The 15,973-nt window shown below is 45.0% G+C and overlaps 1 protein-coding gene across 1 annotated transcript in view; it reads right to left on the minus strand.

Annotated features, from left to right (window-relative positions):
• ADD2 (adducin 2) overlaps nt 1-10,331 on the minus strand; it is a 122,449-nt gene extending 112,118 nt beyond the window's left edge. Inside the window, exon 1 of the mRNA XM_044279296.1 lies at nt 10,022-10,331. The gene's annotated coding sequence lies outside the window, so the exon portion shown is untranslated. The remainder of the gene's footprint in view (nt 1-10,021) is intronic.
• Nucleotides 10,332-15,973: the final 5,642 nt, after the last annotated feature.

A 15,973-nucleotide genomic window follows, 5' to 3' on the forward strand; every position in this document is an offset into this window, starting at 1 on the left:
GCTGGATTCATTTTTCCATCAAATTATACATTGCTCGTTTCCATGGTTGTGACCACCCTGCAATCCAAAAGTGGTGGTCGTGCTTTCACACTATAGGAAAAAGCACCAGCCTGTGCGCATTCCCACAGTCCCGGTCACCAGAGAGGCTGGCGGTTTTATCTATAGTGTTCGAGCACGACCACCACTGATGGATTGCAAGGTGGTTGTAACTCCTGGATACGAGCAGTGATGGAAAAATCGATTACTCTTACTGGTAATTTGATTTTCCAGAGTTCATGACAGCACCAGGAGAGAGGATCCTCCGCCCAGGACAGGAAACCCACAGATATTTAAGAAGGAGGGGCCTCTCCATTCCTCAGTGGTCTTCAGAGACAGAGAGCATCCCCCGATAATTATCCTTCTAAAACCATTGCATTTAATCAAATTTATTTTTTGCTGCGCACCCTGTGCACCATAACCAAGACCCATCACCAACACCAAAATCAAGGGAGGGAATTATAAGGGTGCAGTCATGGACTCTGGAAAACCAAATTACCGGTAAGAGTAATTGTCATTTTCCCCTTCGTCCTATGACCGCAACAGGAGAGATCTCAGATGGAGAACTAGGGTGGGATAACAGCCTGCAGGACTTTACGCCCAAAAGGAAAGGTCAGACAGAAGAAAGGTCCAGTCTATAGTGCCTATAGAAGGTTTGAGCAGAAGACCAGGTAGCTGCTTTGCAAAGGTCGTGAATAGACGCATCTGCTCTCTGCCCACAAAGTAGATACCGCTCTTATGGGTTGAGCGGCGCACTCCACAGGTACTGGTTATTGTAAGGAAACATAAGCTAGACTGATAGCTTGCTTAATCCACCTGGCTATGGAACTTTTGCTAGCAGCCTTTCCCTTTTTAGGACCTGAATCCTGGACAAAACAAGGCCCCTGACTTTCTCCATTCTCTAGTAGCATCCAGGTAAGCTAGAACATATCTCCTAATGTCCAAGTATCTAAACTCCAATTCCTTCTGACACCTGGGATTGCGGACCGCAAAACACTTACGGTCGTGTGAATGCACCCTAAGAGGATGAACAGCTAATCTAACATCAAACAAAACGCTTAAAGCCGAAAATCTGCACCTTTATAGTAACGAAGGGAAAGACCCTTCTGAAGAAATTGCAAAATCCTTGGAATAGAGAGACTACACTGTGGGGCAGGATCAACTCCCAGGAAAGCAAAGAAAGCCGCCCAGGTTCTAGCAAATTCTAGTGGTTACCGGTTTGCTACTTTTAAGCAAGGTGGAAATAAAGAATTCAGACAATCCTCTATGCATTAGCAGTGACCTTTCAAAAACCAAGCCATCAAGTGAAGGCCCTCTATCGGAGAGGTGGATGACTGGTAGCACCCAAGGCTCCCTGACTGAAAGAAGCCTCGGCCATGTGAACCAAGCACGATGGGGCCAAAAAGGTGCCATCATGATCACCAAAGTCTTGTCCTCTTGTATCTTCTTGAGAATCCTGGAGATCAGCTGAAAGAGGTGGGAATGCATAGAGAAGACCCTGGTCCCACGGCTGTAGAAAGGCATCCACCACGAAGGAAGGTCTCTTGGGAAGAGGGGAAAAAAATAAAACTACATTTTTCCACCTTTTTGTTGGATCGTGTAGCAAAGAGATCCACCAATGGTACCCCCCCAAAGCTGTACTAGCTGGGGGGAAAAAACAAAAAAATAAAATAAAAAAATAATGATTTAGGGACCACTCTCTGGTCTAGTTTGAGACTACTCAAAAAATCTGCCTGTTGGTTTTCCATTCCCCTGATATGAAGGGCCGACAATGACAGCACTCTAGTAAAGAAAAAAATTAATAAAAATCTGAGCAGCTATTTGTTGTAACTCTATGGATCTGGTCCTTCCCTGGTGATTCAGATAAGCTACAACAGAACTATTGTCTGACAAAACCTTTAGATGACGGTTCCCTAGCAAGGGAAACTCTCCTGCAAGCCTAGAAGAACCGTCCATCAACTCTTTTACATTTGAAGATGCTGCACATATTGATCCATCCCAGGGGCCCTGCAGAACCCTGCCCTGGACACGAGCTCCCCAGCCAACTGGACTGGCATCGGTGGTTACTACTATTGGATCCACAATCCTCCAGGGAACCCCCTGGACAAGATTGACTGGATCCAACCACCATCTTGGGGAACTGCATGTCTGACTGGAAATAGACATTTTTCTATCCAACTCTTCTCCCTTCCCTGACCAAGTCTGGAGAATCTCCCATTGAAGGCTCCTGGAGTGAGCCTGAGCCCACAGAACCGCTGGAATGCAGGTTAAAGTTCCCAGAGCTGACATGCCCTTTCTGATCAACAGAGTAGGATTCTGAATAAGTTGATGTATCACTGACCTTATTCTCTGGAACTTTTCTGGAGGCAGAAAAGATTTCGGAGATGTAGAATCCAGTAATATGCCCAGGAACTGCTGAACCTTCTGAGGAACCATTCTGCATTTTTCCACATTGATTATCCACCCCAGAGCGTTCAGAATGCAGATCACCTTTGTCATCTGGGTGAAACAGGCCTGTCCGGACTGGGCTATGATCAGGAAATCGTCCAGATACGGCACAAGCAGGATGTCTCTCTCTTATATGGGCTGCCATCTCCACTACCAGCGAACCTTTGTGAAGATCCGCGGTGCCATAGAGATTCCAAAAGGGTAGCACCTGGAACTGAAAATGTCTCAGACATCCCTGCATCTTCAGTGCCACTCTCAGGAACCTCTGATGAGCAGGGTATATTGGGAGATCGTAATATGTGTCCCTGATGTCCAGGACCATCATAGGCCCTGTACAGGAGGTCCACTACTGACTTCATTGTCTCCTTTTAGAATTTTCTGTATACTAAGAACTTGTTTAATATCTTAAAATTTATGATAGTTCTGAACTCTCCATATTCATTTATTTATTTAACCAGAAAAGGTTTGAGTAGAACACCATACCTTCTTCTGATGGAGGACAAGAGATAACCTCCTTTTCCAGAGCCTCCTGAGCCCATGGGCTTACCTCTTACCAAAAATGTTTCTGGGGGAAGGCTCTTGAATTCCAGTCAGAATCCCTCCCGCAAGGACTGAAGAATCCAGGTACTGTTTGAAATCTGATCAGGCTGGGAGAAAGTGCAACAGCCTCCCTCCGACCTTGGAGTCATTGGGCGTTGTCTTTTTTGATCATGATGGAATTATTATTATTATTTTTTTTTTTGTGCACTCAGGAAGGAAAGAACCCAGAACTCAAGACAGGGAGGGAATAAGGAAGGGTGCTGTCATGGGGTCATGTAAAATCCAATTACCAATAAGTGTAATAATCAGTTTTCCCCTCCCCCACGACAGTGAGAATTACAGAGAACGCCCTTCCTTAGGGAGGGACCACCGCTTGTAAAACCTTCCTACCAAAAAAAAGATCAGAGGAAGAGTAAAGATCCAAACGATAAGGTCGGAAAAAAGTACAGGGAGAAGACTAGGTTGCAGCCCTGCAGATTTGTTCTATGGAAGCACCCGACCTTTCAGCCCAAGAAGTGGAAACAGAACGAGTTGAGTGAGCCTTAACCGAGGTTGGAGGTGAAAGACCAGACTCCAAGAAAGCTTGCAAAATACCCAGTCTAATCCATCTAGACAAAGTATTTTTGGTAGCCTTCTTACCCTTATTGGGTCCAGAGAAAATAATGAACAAGGCAGAAGACTTTCTCCATCCTTCAGAAATTTTGAGATAATGCAACAAGCATCTTCTAACATCAAGGGTATGAAACTCCTCCTCTATAGAGTTTTTAGGATGGTCACAAAAAGGAAGAATGATCTCCTGAGATCTATGGAATTTTGAGGAGACTTTAGGCAGGAAAGCCGGGTCAGGATGAATGTTGACCATCTTCAAGAATCGTGGTAAAGGGAGGATCTAAGGACCCAAGGATCTGCAGCAAAAAAATGTATTCAAATAGTACTGACAAGGCCGAGACCTGCACCTTTAAAGTGCTTTTTGCCAGCCCCATGGTTAGACTCTTCTGCAGAAGTTCCAAAACATAAGAAATAGGGACTGAAAAGAGGTAATTTTTCACGGTTAAATTTACAAAAATGTATACATTTTTTCCATGTTCTAGCGTAAATAGAGACTGTTACTGGCTTTCTACTTTTAAGCAGTGTAGAAATAAGCCCCCATACAAAAACCTTTCCCGTCTAATAGGTTCCTTTCAAATTCCAAGCAGTTAGGTGTAGACCGTCTACTGCTGGATGTAATATTGGACCTTGGGACAGTAGACTGGGAATCTCTGGAAGAATCCACGGTTCTGAGACAGATATTCTCCCGAGAAGAGTAAACCATGCCCTTCTCGGCCAAAAGGGAGCTATGAGGATTACTCTCGCTCTGTCGTTCCTGATCTTCAGAACTACTGGCAGTAATTGAAAGGGGGGGGGGGAGGCTATGGCTAGAGAAAAGTTCAAATTTCAGTAGGAGGGAGTCTACCCCATAAGGGTACACCCTTGGATTCGGTGAACAAAACATATCTACCTTCTTGTTTTTGCTTGAGGCGAACAGGTCTATTACTGGCATACCCCACAACCTTGTGATCTTGGAAAATATTAAACTGTTAAAGGACCATTCTCCCTGTCTTAGGCGACATCTGCTTAGGTAGTCTGCCTGCAAGTTTTCTTTTCCCTTTATATGGAGATCTGAAACATGACCGACCTGCTTTTCCAACCTCATCAATAATTGGTTTCCTTCCCAACCCAGGGCTACCGACTTTGTTCCCCTTTGGTGGTTCAAATAGGCTACCGTCACCTGATTGTCTGATAATATTCTTACATGACCAGAGCCTAGAAGGGAATGGGAAGCCTCCAGTGCCAATTTCACTGCCACTAACTCCTTCCAGTTGGAGGGAAAAAAAAAAAAAGTCTGACTTGGGGACCATTGACCCTGAAAGCTGCGACCCTGAACATGAGCTCCCCACCCCCAGGGGCTTACATCCGTAGTTAGGACAATTTGATCTGGATATGCCCACAGAATACCCCGACTCAAATTTTCTTTATCCAACCATCAAGAGAGACCCCTTAAGGTAGTCTTTGATATTTTTATCCTGACATCTAGGGCTCCTTTGTGCTTCTTGAATCGTCAGAGATGTAGAATAAAGGGATCCGATTTGGACTGAGATCTTTGAAATTTTTTCTTCCGGGAGATGTACTCTGTGTCAGAGTCAAAGATTAGATCAAGAAACCTCTGCCGCCTTACTGGTTTTAGTCTGGATTTTGTGTTGTTCACCATCCAGCCAAACTCCTGAAAATATTACAATTTGAACTGCCTCCCTGCAACTGTTGCAGGATTTTGGAATGATTAAAAGGTTATCAACGTACGGTATTATCAACACATCCTTTAGTCTTATAAAATATATAATTTCTGCTAACACTTTGGTAAAGATCCTCGGGGCCATAGACAGACCGAAAGGGTAATGCCTGGAATAGATACTACTGCAGATGACAGTCCATAGAGATTACAACGCTGAGAGACTTCTGGAATTCCTGGTGCATGGGTATGTGAAAATAGGCATCTTTTAGATCTATTACCACCATGAAACACTGAGGAAACAGAAGATGTATAGTGTTCCTCATGGTTTCAATTTAGAATTTTTTCGAACACCAGAATTTGTTCAAATCCTTCAGATTGATAATAGTCCTGTGTGAACCATCTGACTTGGGTACCAGAAACAGTGGGGAAAAATAACCCTTGTACAGCTCTTTGTGCGGAACAGGAACAAGGACATCTTTTTCTATCAGATCTTGCACTTTTTATTATGGGAAAATAACCTTTCACATAATTTTTTGTAACAAACCTTTGATGCAGGCAAGGAGCGAAACTCTGGTTTTAGGCCTGTTTGAATAATATCTAAAACCCATGGTCCTGCAATTGCTCAGGCAGGAAAGAAGAATTTTAGTCTCCCCCCCCCCCCCCCCCCACACACTTTTAGCCCAGTGTCATTGCTGCAACTGCTTCTTTGATGAGGAAGAGTTTCCGAACAAGAACCCCTTCCCTGCCAAATTTCTTGACCTTTGTCCCTAAACTGTCTATTTGAATTAACCCTGAAGGAACGAAAGGACTGCCTGTACTTCAGAGTAGGAAACCTTTTCTTTTTATCAGCTGCCTTCTCCAACAAATCATCTAAGTCAGGACCGAATAGAAACTCTCCCTGGCAGGGAATACCACATAAGAGTTGGAGTGGAGGGGATGTGGCCTCAAAGCAGAAATTAAGCCAAAGCGCCCTACGAGCGGAGTTTGTAAGGGATGCAGACTGAGCGCTAAGTTTAACTGCATCAACAGAGGAGTCTAAAAAAAAAAAAAAAAAAAAAAAAAAAAATTAAAAAGTCAGCCGCTTTCGGTAAGGTGGGCAGAGGATAAAATTTGATCTCTAGGGCACCTATCTTTCAACTGGACTTTGAGCTGTTGTAACCAAAGAGCTAAGGTTCTGGCAGTCACAGTAGCAGCTATGCTGGGATGGAATGAGGAAGTAGACGCTTCCCATGCCCCTCTTAGGAAAGACTCAGGTTTTCTTATCCAGGTTGTCCCCAAGAACACCAGTATCCTCAAAAGGGAGAGAGGATTTTTTTTAAAACTTTTGAAATGGCGACATCTATCTTAGGGGCTTTTCCACACACAGATGAAGTCTCCTCTTCAAAGGGGTATTTTCGCTCAAAAGTCCTAGTGATAAATACCTTTCCATGGCTTTTTCCATTCCCTTTGAATTAGAGAAAGAATACTTCTGTAACCCTTCAAATAAAGAGTCTGCCACTGACTTATCTTGCTTAACATCCTCAATATTCATGGTAGATTTTATGACCTTAAGCACTATCAGTGTCCTCCGGGGGAGAAAAAAAAAGGCTCTATTCATAACAGAGGTCGAATCAGAGGTAGAAGTATCTTGAGGGGGAATCACTGTCACCAGAGGAAGGATCCTGGGATAGGCTAATCAAAGAGCCTTTGACCCTTTCTGAACCCTTACATTTTTTGCTTGGTTTCAAGGATTTCTTCACTTTTTTTAAATCAGCAATTTAATATTTTCTAAAAGGGGACGGCGATTCATCAGAGATGGTCTTGTCAATACAACTTTGGCATAACCTCTTTTCATACGAAGATGACAATGATGTTTTGCACATAGCACATTCTTAGTTTTTTATTTTTCCCAGCATCGAAAACAGCCGCTGGGCCGTCTTTAACAAATAAATTTATTCTTTTAAATTCCTCAGGGCCGGCAGACAGTAGGAGATGAGCGCTTCCATTGTGGAAGAGCTCATCTCCATATTCATCCGTCTCGCCGTCCCCAGGACAGCAATACAGATACCTGTGCTGTGGGGCAGGGGAGGGAGAGATGTCTCCCTCCCCTGTTCTTCTGATCAGCTGCAGGCACTAATGCCTGCAGCCTATCAGAGGCCGGCTCAGGCGGCGCAATGACGTCATTATCATCGCGACGCCTGAGCTGGGCAGCACACAGCACAGGACACAGGCCGGAAGAGGCCTGCATCGCATCGCTGCTGATTGAGGCAAGTATTAGTGTTTTTTTGGGTTTTTTTCTTTACGGGGGAAGGGGGGGGGGGGGAGCTGGCATTTCTTACTGGCACAGGTGTGTGAGTGTGTGTGTAGGGGGGGGGGGGGGACATCTTGGGGCTCTAAAGGGGCCTTTTTTATTGGAACATTATGGGGGGCACTATAGGGAAGAGTGGCACTATGGGGCATTATTTGGGGGCACTATGGGGGAGTGGAGCACTATGGGGCATATGGTGGCACTAAGAAGGGGCATTTTTTACTGGCACATTATGGGGGAGAGGAGCACTATAGGGACATCTGCTGGGGGCACTAAGAAGGGGCATTTTTTTACTGGCATATAATGGGGGACACTATGGGGAAGGGATAGAGGAGCACTATGAGGGCATTTACTGGGGCACTATATAGGGGTATTTTATACTGGCATACATTATGGGGACATTAGCTCAACTGCAGGCACTACGCAAGAGTATTTCATGTACTGTCATTATAGGGAGAATTTTTACTACTGGGGGTATTATGCAGAGCTTTACTACTACTGGAGGGCTATGAGGAACATGATTACTAGTATGGGCACTATAGGGGCATTATTACTACTAAGTGTGCCCTGGCAGATAATTATTTCTATTGGTGGGATTTTGGGGAGCACTGTTACTTTGGGGGGCACCCTGGCATAGTATCAGCTTAGCACAATTATTTTTGGGGGACATCTTTATTCTATTAGTGTCTGGGCACAGTTATTTTTTAGAGCACTGTGTGCCAATAATTGTTGAGGGGGGCACCATCTGTGTGGTAGCAGTATTTCCAGGGGGACTGTTTCTGTAGTATAGTATTGGGGGGTGTCAGGAAAGGGTGTTCAGAAGATAATGGAAATGTGGGAAACTAAGGTCTGTTTGTTAATCTCTGCAGAGACGGGAGATGGCTGAAAAATCATCATGACGGTCTGGTCTGAATGGAGAAGATAAAGAAAGAGAACGTCTACAACAAAACGTGACATCACTGGATGTAAGAGGTATGGGGCGCCATGTAGGAGAGGAGATGCTCCGGCTCCTCCCCTGCCATTTGCAGAAGGAGGATTCAGAGCTGGTGAGGACGGCCAAAGGGGGCAGCAGGCCACGGGCGGATGGCAGATGGTGGGGGGAACCACAGGGCTTGAGCAGGATCTGGGAAGGGAGGAGAGCGGAGGAGCTTCCTGGCTGTAGCCTGCTGTTTATTGTATAATGTGAAGCAGGCAGTGCAGCCAGGACAGACCTCCCCCTCTCTCCGTATGATTTGTAGAGACAGGCCGCAACTATAGAATGTCAGCTGTACAGTGTTTGTTGGAGTGGCCTATTATATGTAGGAGGGGCTTTTAATAATGGGCAGGGCTAAAAATGGGCCACTTGACTGGATTTGCCCCCCAGGACTAAGGCTGCCAGCCCTCCCCTGGCCAGACTCACATGCCTCCATAGTGGTATCCCCAATGCACTGAGGTAGAATAAAGCTGTGAGCTGCACCTGGTGGTAGTACCCCATGCTTGCTGAGACACCGTGATGTGGTGCATGAGGGGCTCCGATATATGTTCCTGACTGGAAGATATTGGCAAAGTTCTCAGCTTTTAACATCGGCTTGAGGAATTAGCTAGTATTGTCAGTTGCGTATCATTTTGGTGCATTTTTTGCAGTGATTTTAGCCGCTATGTTTGGTTTAAGTGAAACCCCTGCTGACTTCCACGTTCGCCTTAGGAAGCTATCTGCTCTCCTGTCCATGGCGTCCATGGCTGCCCTAGGTCATCAAAAGGCAAAGATGATCTGCGTGACACTTTAGCAATCGGTACGTCAATTTTCGGTGCGTGGTCCCAGAGTACTGAATCAGCTCCGACAAAAGAATAAAATTACGTTTGTCTGGATTTTTTTCACTCGTTTGTCATCATGGCTGCCACGTTTTTGTGAATAAAAAATAAAATGTCTTCCTTTCAACCCCTCAAACATTACGTCCTGGACTGATCTCATTTCCTTGGGCTCCTCAATATTCTTTGTAGCTCTACCTGCTTTTAGAATTTGATCAACATCCTAAATGGGAAAGAAGGGTCTACCACCTCTATCCTCATCCAAGGATGATTCGGATGAAACCTCTCTACTTTCCACTAAAGGTATTTTCATCCAAACTAGAGACATCCGAAAACCTTTGCCCAGAAGAGGAGCTGTTGTTGCTTTTATGGGCTACTTTTTTAGATTTAAGGGCGTTACCCACTTCTCTAATCAGTCTTTTCATACATTTGAACATTGAGGGGGATTCTTCAGTTAGTGTTTTCTATGCAGGAGTGACAGAGTAGCTTAACATAGGAAGGGGGCAATTTGGCCTTACAAATTCTGCATTCCTTATGCTTGGTCTTAGCAGACACTTTCCTGGGTTTATCATAAAAGACAATATGCCATAAGAAACCCAATTTAAAAGGAAACCCAAAAGAAGGGAATAGAATGCCTTGCCGTACATACATACCCTCCAGCCATACCAAAGGTGCAGAGGTAGACGGGTGCCTTGGATCAGGTCCTTCACAGTAGGGATCCACAGGCCACTATCTGGGCTAAATGTGCCGGAAATTCAAATCTCCCACCCTCCAGGAGACAAAGTATCGCGAGATCTCGCCCGTGGTCTCACGATACTACGGACGGGAAGCGCTATGTTCGCAATCCCTGCGCTCCCGGTTCCTTGCAGATGGAGCCTGTAGGCAGAAGCAGAAAGGAGGGACCTCCTGGGTTTACAGGTACGCCGCCCCCACAGTCTGCAGGGAGCGCACAGCGGGGGAACTCACCCGACACGCTCCCCAGCCCAGCCGGCGAGGTTAACTTGAGAAACTACTCCCCAGCAGACGCTTGTAGGAATCCTCTCCTAGGACAGGAAAACCACTGAGGAATGGACAGGCCCCCCCCTCCTTAAATATCTGTGGGTTTCCTGTCCTGGACGGAGGATCCTCTCTCCTGGTGCTGTCGAAGGGAAAAATTGAATACAGCCAGCAAAGGAAGCAATATGGACAAATCATAATACATTGTAGTAAGTGCCTTGTATTAACTTCCTCTACATGATAAATGCTATTTACTGAAGTGAGACAATCCCATTTCAACAAAAACACAAAAGAAATCTGGATGCTTTGACACAGGCCATATTAATGCAGAGTTTAGATTACTTTTTGAAGACAATGTCAGGGGTGGATCATAAAAACAGGGAGGACATATCGTATGGTTTTCAGACATTTTTATTAGTTAAAAAACAAAACAAAAAAAAAAAAAAAAAACACAACTTAAAGTACCTGAAAATTATAGTTGCCCTGTCTGCATCTTTAAAAGGTGTTGTCCCATCTCAACATTTATGGGATATCACCATCTCTAGAACAGGGCCCCGAAGTGATGGAGAGCACACCACGCATGCAAAACATCCCCTCTATTCACTGCTATGAGACTCTCGAAAATAAAACAAAGAAAACCAAAACAGAAAAAACACACAACAAATTGAACAGCAGCGTATAATACACTGCTCGTGTTTACAATATACCCAAGTATGAATTACTCGTTACAAGCACCAAAAGCCATAAATAACCTACATAGAAGAACAAGCTAATAATGTACCCATAAAATACAATATCAATCTTTATTATGACACGATTAGAGATTAAAATGACATGATGCAAGGATAGGCGACAATCTACGCCATTGCCGACCCACAGAATGTCAAATGGGAATTATTCAAGAATATACAATATAACTGGACAATAAACAGACAAAAACACATATGCAATAGCTAAATCCAGACCATTACGGTACTTAAGTAGCTGCGCCCAGACCATAGTTATTTAAAAAGTATAATCGTCCAGGGGTTTTGCATTTTGTCTGCTTATGGTCCAGTTATATTGTAAATTCTTGAATAATTCCCATTTTACATTCTGTGGTTCAGGAATGGATGTGGTTTCTGTCACCTTTCCTTGCATCATGTAATTTTAATCTCTAATCAGGTGTCATAATAAAAGTATAAATTACTCTTACCAGTAATTCGTTTTTCCAATAACCTCCACAACGGCACTGACAGGAGGGTGTCCCCGCCCCCAGGACAGGAAACAACGTAGGAGCAACAATTCAAAAAGGCCTCCTCCCCCTTACCTCAACAGTCAGTAAGAGTACTAGAAGATGCAAAAGAAAATTGTATTAAATATCAAATTACATCATTTGACAATATAAGAAGCATAATACTTGCAGAAATCAATAAACACACACTTCCATTTGGGAGGGAAAAACTCAGTGCCGTTTTGGAGGTTATTGGAAAAAATAGTTACCGGTAAGAGTAATTTATACTTTTCCCCGGCACCTTCACAACGGCACTGACAGGAGGATTAGCAGAGTAATCTACTAGGGCGGGACAACAGCGGCAAGAACTCTACGCCCAAGGATAAGTCCAGATTCTTTTGGACATCTAGTTTATAGTGATTGTAGAAAGTCATGGGACTTGCCCAGGTGGCCGCTTTACAAATCTGGTCTAAAGAGACCGAGGCAGATTCTGCCCAGGAGGATGAAACTGCCCTAGTGGAGTGGGCTCTTATTCCTACAGGAGGTAAAAGGTCTTTCTTGATGTAAGCAGTGGAGATAACATCCAGAATCCACCTGGCTATGGTAGACTTGCTGGCGGCCTTTCCTTTATTGGCCCCCTGGTGTTGAAGGAAAAGTTGGTCCGATCGTCTAAACGCCTCCGTGGCTTTTAGATAGGCCAACACAGATCTTACATCCAGGTTATGAAATTTCTTCTCTTTTTGAGAGGAAGGATGTGGGCAAAAGGATGGCAGCGAGATTTCTTGACCACAATGGAAGGAGGAGATCACTTTAGGAAGAAATGAGGGACAGTGCCTTAGAATTATACAATAGTCTAGAATAGACAAATAGGGTGTCTTACAGGAGAAGGCTTGTATCTTCCTAATTATTCTGGTGGTGGTTATTGCCACTAAGAATACTGTCTTGTAAGTTAATAGTTTTAGAGAGATTTCATCCACCGGTTCAAATGAGGCTCCATTAATACAGAGAGGACTAGACTCAGATCCCAAGGTGGAACCATGGAACAAACAGTCGGAATCTTTCTGGTAGCCCCCTTGATAAAGCGTTTAATAAGAGGGGAATCAGCCAGTCTTAAATCCAGAAAGGCGCTGAAGGCAGATATCTGAACCTTTAGAGTGGTAGGACGAAGACCTTTGTTTAGACCTGCTTGCAGAAACTCTAGAATTTGAGGGATGTCAGGATAAAGAGAACGTTTTGAAAAGGTCTGGAAGGCTTTCCAGGTCTTTAAGTATATTTGAGGTAATTGGTTTGCGGCTCAGCATGAGTGTAGCAACCACCTCATCTGACAGACCTTTCTTTTAGCACTGACCGTTCAATTTCCAGGCCGTCAGGTTCAGTTGTTTTAAGCTTGGATGCCACATGGGACCCTGATAACGAAGGTCCGTGTTCTGTGGTAATGTCCATTAAATCCCCTTGGACAGTTTCTAGCAGTAGAGGAAACCAAGCCCTCCTTGGCCAGTAAGGTGCGATGAGGATCACACAAGCTCGTTCTTCCCCTATTTTCATCAGCATTCTCGGTATTAGGCTGAAGGGGGGCGGGGTGGGGGGAGGCATACAATAGAGTGTTCGGCCAAGGTTGGGCTAGGGCATCAACCAAAGCGGCTGGCCCTGCCCAGAGAGAGAGCGCAGAACTTTTTGGTTGGTTTGTTTTCCCTTGTGGTGAATAGGTCTATTTCCGGATAGCCCAATTTTTCGCAGATCTTTTTTAACATTTGGGGATCTAAGGACCATTCTCCTTCTTTGACTGTTGTCAGACTAAAATAATTTGGCCACGAGATTTTGATCTCCTTTCACATGAACTGCCGAAAGGGACGATAGGTTTCGTTCTGCCTAGAAAAAAAATGTTGCGAGCTACGGCTGCTAAAAAGCGACTCTGTCCGCCCTTGCCTTTTGAGGTAGGCGACCGCTGTAGTATTGGTCGGACAATACTTTTACGTGCTTTGAGCAAGAGGGTGTGTGAAGAGACGTAACTACCTTGAAGATGGCCATGAGCTCTTTGACATTTGACGAGGCATCTATCATGTCTGGGCTCCATTCGTCCTGTATGTACCTTCCCATTCGCATGGCCTCCCCATCCTAAACCACTGGCGTCTGTGGTAATAGGCATCATGTCCTTCTGTCTCCAATAGACCCCCCGTGTCTAGGTGTTTCTGTACTTGCCACCACCTTAAAGATGTTTTTACCGCACTCGGGAGGTAAACCTCCAGGGCAGAGATCATTCCGTTCCATGAGGAAAGGAGAAAAGACTGGATTACCCCAGTATGGCTCTGAGCCCATCTGACAGATGGAATCGTGGAGGTGAGAAGGCCCAGGATCATCATTATGTTCCTGAGGGTGGCAGTCCTTTGGGAGCAGAATCTGTAGACTTCCAGCATTATTTTTGCCTTCTTGTCTGCTGGTAAAAAGGACATCACAAAAAGGAGAGTCCAGAAGAACCCCGGGAAAGATTTTACTTCTTTTTGGGGACAGATCCGACTTCTTGAAGTTTATGATCCACCCTAGAGTGGTGAAGCAGTCTTGGACCCGGGAGAGATGGAGTTTGAGCATCTCTTTGGAGCTTGCCGCTACCAAAAAAATAGTCTAGGTAAAGTATTAATATCTTTTGGAGATGTAGGCATTTTATAACGTCGGACATGACTTTGGAAAATACTCTTGGAGCTGAGGCAAGCCCGAATGGAAGCGCCTTGAATTGGAAATGGCACAATGAGTCTCCTATAAAGACTGCGATTCTTAAGATATTTTTGATGGGGTGGATATATTGGGACATGATAGTAAGCAACTTGTAAATCTAATGTAGCCATCAGACAGTCTTGAGGAAGGAGGTTTATTGTTGATTTTATGGTTTCCATTTTGAATATTTCATAAATGATTGATCTGTTTAGGGATTTTAAGTTTATTATTAGTCGGAAGGACCCATTTGGCTTCGGCACTAGGAAGACCAGAGAATAGAACCACTTCCCGTATTGATCTTTTGAAACAGGAAGGAGTACTCTCCTTTCCCCGTCACGACAGCACCACCAGAGAGATTGACTCCTCCCCCAGGGACAGGAAACCTAGAGCACAAAAGGAAGCACTTCCTTCCCCTTCATCAGTGGTTTCCTGTCCCTAGGAAGCCTGGTGTAATCTCATAGCCTGATGGGTTGTGTGTAGGGTCTGGCTGGGGGGCTGTGGAAGTTAGAAATTCCTGTAGTTCAAGGTAGCTAGGTCCCCCGTATGGCTCCCGGTGTGTAGCCGGTTCATTCACCCCCAGCTGCAGGTCCTTTGACTTTCTGCCCACCTCCTGCTCCCTCTCCTCACCACAGCCGCGGGCTGCTTGTAGTGCGGGAGGGGCCGCAGCAGGTTAGTTAGAAAGCTTACCGCTTCAGCTGTATCGCAGCTGTGGGTGGTGTGAAGGACAGGTCCGGTGCTCAGGCGTGGTTGCGCTGGGAGCGCCGATGGCTGCGGCCATGTTGGAGGCGGGACAAAAAAATAATAATCACATGGGGCTGGGGAGGAGGGAGGCGGCGCTTACTGATTAAGTCAGACGCCGGCTCAGAGCGGCAGATTTAAAAGAATTTCCTTTGGCTGCAGTTCTGCCTCCATTAAGTGAGCTGAACAGCCAGCTTCGGTGATTCAGCTTGCCCAGAAGATGAGTGTCTCCAGGAGGGCTTGCTCAGAATCTTCTACCAAGGTCCCATTTACAGTACCGTGGGGCGAGGTGGTGAGTGTATGAGTTTGGCTTGTGAATAATTTTTTTTCCTGACCCTTGGTATGGTTACCTTTTTCTTTTTAGGATGAGCGTCCCAGGAAATCTAAAAAGGTTGAGCAAAGAATGTGCCATGTGCAAAGTCAGTCTTGCGGCTGACTATAATAAGCCTAATTGTGTCAGCTGCACTAATAAGGTCGTTGAGCAAGAAGCGCAGTCATTACTACTGCAGATGCAGGACATGGTCAAGAACCAAATAGAAGCCTCCCTAAGAGGAGTTTTGCCAGCGCTTCAAGTCACCTGCACCTCAGCCGGCAGTTACCCCTTCTGTCCCAGTGCTATCTGACGTTGAGGAAGGTTTAAATTATGGCCCATTCGGACTCAGGTATAGTCTGCGGCTTGTCCGACCTTTACATCAATGTATATTTTTGTATATATGATATTGCCCCAGCTATTTCTCTTACGTTTATGCAGGAGAAGAGGAGCCGGAAAGGTCTGAAGATGATGTCAGACAGTTATTTCAATGTGAAGATACGGATCAGTTGGTCAAGGCAGTAAGATAAGCTATGGGTCTGGAAGAGGCTAGAGAGCAGAAATCCATCCAGGACATCATGTTTGAGGGTCTTGAAGTAAAGAAAAGGAAAGTTTTCCCTATTCAACGGACTGTGTCCC

Source organism: Bufo gargarizans, chromosome 2 (genome assembly GCF_014858855.1).
Source record: "Bufo gargarizans isolate SCDJY-AF-19 chromosome 2, ASM1485885v1, whole genome shotgun sequence".
In the NCBI taxonomy this organism is placed as follows: domain Eukaryota; kingdom Metazoa; phylum Chordata; class Amphibia; order Anura; family Bufonidae; genus Bufo; species Bufo gargarizans.